Source organism: Fukomys damarensis, unplaced genomic scaffold (genome assembly GCF_012274545.1).
Source record: "Fukomys damarensis isolate Sample0158 unplaced genomic scaffold, DMR_v1.0_HiC HiC_scaffold_14, whole genome shotgun sequence".
Lineage (NCBI taxonomy): Eukaryota > Metazoa > Chordata > Mammalia > Rodentia > Bathyergidae > Fukomys > Fukomys damarensis.
In genome coordinates, this window is record NW_022900926.1 from 17,557,450 (window position 1) to 17,561,741 (window position 4,292).

At 34.8% G+C, this 4,292-nt stretch overlaps 1 long non-coding RNA gene across 1 annotated transcript; it reads right to left on the minus strand.

Annotated features, from left to right (window-relative positions):
* Positions 1-2: 2 nt before the first annotated feature.
* LOC104863924 lies at positions 3-3,197 on the minus strand. Its single transcript, XR_780728.1, has 3 exons — positions 3,126-3,197; positions 1,689-1,781; positions 3-62 (listed from the first exon to the last, which is right to left on the minus strand). It is a non-coding gene; the product is annotated as an uncharacterized LOC104863924 (long non-coding RNA).
* Between the last annotated feature and the right edge of the window lie 1,095 nt (positions 3,198-4,292).

Consider the following 4,292-nt stretch of genomic DNA (forward strand, 5'->3'; position numbering starts at 1 on the left):
TCCTCCTTCTTCTTTTCTTCTTCTTGTCTGACAAACACTTCTTGATCTCACATGTGTAGAATCTGAGAAAAAAAGGTTCAAACTTACTGAATGGAGAGTAGAACAGTAGTTACTACAGACTGAGTGAGGGTGGGAATAAAGAATGCAAAGATGTGGATCAAAGGGTATAAAGTTACAGGTAGACATAATTATAGCACAACTTGGTGGTCACGGTTGATAATAATGTATTGTATGTTTCAAGGCTGCTAAAAATAAATTTTAAAGTTTTGTTGATACAAAAAATAACTAGATGAATGAATGTCTCATTTCCTTGATACATATAATCATTCCATAATATATATATATATATATATATAAAATATCACATTGCACCTTCTTTTATAAATGCAAACAATTATTATTTGTCAATTCAAAATAAAATTCTAAAAGTAAGATGAGCAATTGGTCATATGTAATTTTTGTGATAAATTTAGATCTAAAATAAAATAGAACAATGAAACACAATATTCTTAAAAAGGAGTATAGTAGAGATGTTTCTCCTTCACAGACAGATGCAAAATGTTTATAGATGGATATAAATGAGTCCAGAAGAAGAAGAAACTGATGATGGAGGGCAGAGAGAAAGTATAGTGGTGATGTTCTAGAAAAATAAGAGGGAAAGGTGGAGATGTCCAGGGGGCATCCGAGGGAGGTGGTGTCTAATATGCTCCAGCACACAGTCCTAGAATGGTGGCTGCAAGACACTAACTAGACTTATGGATCACCAACATCAACATCAAGCAAGATGGTGAACTCTTGTTGGGACTAATGGGTATTCACAATCTATTGAAAATCTTTGGTAACATTGAAGAATTGTTGGAATTAATACAAAATAGCAAGTGAGCTAGAAGGACAAGGGGTTCTTAATACACACGGGCAAAGCTAGGTTCAAATTCCACTTATTAGCTGTCAGTCATGATCATTTGCCTCCTACTGTGATTGGGAATGTATGGTTCAATGTCTATGAAGTACAAGACTAGAAATGACCTGTGAAATGAGCATGAAAGGTGAGTTCTTTTGTGTGACACAGTAAATGACTCTACACTTATATGTGTCTGAAGCACAAAGCAAGGGATAATTTTGTAGTACAATACAAAAGTGTCCTAGGATGATTGGTGTGTTTCTATAAATTCATTGAAAGAACTTTCACTCAGGTTACTCTTGCAATGACTCAGGTCTCATGCTCTTATTGTAATAAGTGACAAACAGGAATTTCAGCAAGTTTTAACTTGTTCTGCTATGAGTATCAAAATTACTAGTTGCCTCACAAATTTGTTTTCCTTTTAAATTTTTTAGTAATCTTGGATTTGGACTTCTAGGAACTTGGAGTGGAGGAATTGTCTGGAGGGTTTGCCACCATAAAGCAGGTTTTTCAGAATTCTGTTGTTTTTGTTTTTTCTGCCTTCTTTTGGGTCCAGTGGCTGGAATCCATAGTCTCTTTGATTTAGTTTCTATGCAGAATATCATTCATGTTTTCTACCAGTTGAAGAAGAGTGACTTCCTAACTACTGTGGGTTAACAGTGGGTCTTTGGGCATAGTTACTCTTTTATACAAATCTTTTAATGGCATACTTTGCCCCTGATATTAGAGGAATTTTACTCCTCCAGTTTCTGAAGCTGTCTGGGTTGAGATGGGCAGTTCCACTTACTTGCCATCGGTCTCCACCTTGTCAAACTTCCCTCCAGATTATTTTGTTCACTCCATTAGCAGTTGGTATACTGATCTTGAAAGTTGTAGATGTCTGTAAGAGTCACCGCATATGGAGTTTATTGGAAGACAGATATAACCTTGAGAAACAAGTGTTAAATGGTATTGTATGTTAAATGGTTATAGTATGTTTGAGCGTTAATCAACTATTAGAAATGCATGCACTTAATGAATGTATCCTGAGTTTTCTAAGATGAGGGTTAAAAACTAAGCTATAGTTTAAATGTTTAAGTATGTGACCTATTATTTTGAGCCAATTTAATTTATACTTTGAGATATATAATGTGTTACCATGCCGTGGCTTTTAATGGTGACTTCCTAAGGTAGTAATTCTCACACTTTTGATATAACATACATATGTGCTAAAATCTTGTTTCAGTAGTTACAGAAATATATGAGATACTAATAGTGAAGGAGCCTGACCTCTGATGCTAGTTCTTAGAACATAGCTATAACATCCTGTTAAATCTTATTATGATGCATTACATGATTCTGAAAGAACCAAGTCTTCTTCCAAGTTTTATGCCACAAAATATAAAACCAAAAAGTGAAATAAGCAATTTGCTCATATTTCTACTAATACCAACACATACCACAAATATTTGATCCTTCAAGTATATGCATATGTGTTTTGTGCCACAAAATGTAAAACCAAAAAGTGAAATAAGCAATTTGCTCATATTTCTACTAATACCAACACATACCACAAATATTTGATCCTTCAAGTATATGCATAGTTTACAAATTTCTTCGATCAATATTTAGAGAAAAAAAACTCTCCAGAAGTCTGAGGCTACATATGTAGTCTACTTTGTTGCGTTTATGAAAGAGAAAGTTGACGTACGACTTTAAAAATCCACATTTTCCTTCACAAAATATTATTTTGTTAATATTATTTGCTAGTAACATTCCTTAATAAAATAGTATTTAAAGTATTATTCTAAAGACTTAGCTGCTTGAAAAGATATTTTGACACCATGTAAATTGCTTTTCAATCAAAGATTCACATGTTATAAACCTTTGAACATGTTGTTCTAGAAGTTTATACATGTTTAACTTTTATGATCTGGATTCTTGATTATTCATTTGCTCTCTGGCATGCTATTACCAGAGTTTAAAGTCTTTTTTTTGTTGTTGTTTAATAGTAGCTTTAATCATATCTTCTCTTTTCTGGTCACAGAGAAAGGCATTTTATTGTTAAAACTATCTGGCAGAGAGAGAAGAATTGAAAACAGAAAAGCACAATCCCAGGCCAAGAAACATGATTTGAAAATATTGACATGCCTATTAGGCCAGACAAGAGAAAGGTTAGAAAATACAATAAATAGTAAATTTTCTTTGAATTGGTGCACAAAATACAGGCATATATAAAACTCACTTCAGAATAGAGGTCTCAAAAAGTAAGACATTAAGAGGTCCTAGGCCCTGGAACTCACAGAACGAATAAAGCACTTGAGGCTACAGTAGAACACAGGACACAATGGATGGAACAAACACAGAAGCAGACCACCCTCTACTACGCTCTCAGGAGGTGCCCCTGAGCAAAGACTGAGTCAGAGTCCATAACTCTAAGCTGGGTGGATGATGCCCAGCTTTTTAATTGTTATTATCTTTACAGTTTGTATTTATAAAATATCTGGGGCACTTGGAATTTAATAAAAATCTCATAGTACAATTAAGTTTCTTTATGGGAAGAAAGATCCTTTCAGTGAAGAAAGCAAAATTCATTAAAAGAACAAGTAGCCAGGATTACTTGTCAGTTCATATCAAATCAGATTCTGGGATTGTGTTTAGTGTCTGTATATTCACGTCCTGGAAATGGTTTGGAGTCAACATTCCTTGAATTGTGGTGTAAAAGATTTTACCATCTCAAATTTTCATGGTTTGGCTGACCCACCGAGGAGTAAGGACACAGATCTTGGTCAGCGGAGGTGTGGCGTCTTCACGAATCACTGGACCAGAGTTGCCTACCTGCAAACAAGCGAACCTGAGGTGAATCGCTCAAAGCGCCATTGTCAGGAACTGCGTTTTCCGAGTTCTGTGTAAAGGGGCAGTGTTCCTTATTTATAAGGAATTACGTAACTCTTATCCCAATTATTTCTTTAAAAGTGCCGTTTTCATATCTGCCGTGTGTTTTACATATGTAGAATCATTTTATAATTTCCAATTTATTTCATTGGGCCATTACAAGGCGCCTTTTCAAGTTAGAGTTAAAATGATACATTGATATGTTATTAACTTTTTAAACTATCGTAATATGTAGATAACATGAATTTATCATTTTCACCATTTTGAAGCGTGTAACTTGGTGGCATTAAGTCCACCCTCACTGCTGTATACCTCCAGAACTTTTTAATTATCCCAAACTGAAACTCTGTACTGGTTAAACAGTAGTTCTCACTTTCCCTCTCCCAGCCCCCAGCATAACTTTCATTCTACTTCTGTCTCTGTTTGTCTGTTCTAATATTAATCTAATATTTGGCCTTTTGTATCTGGCTTGTTTCACCTAGCATAGTGTCTTCAAGGTTTGCCCCTGTTGCACCTT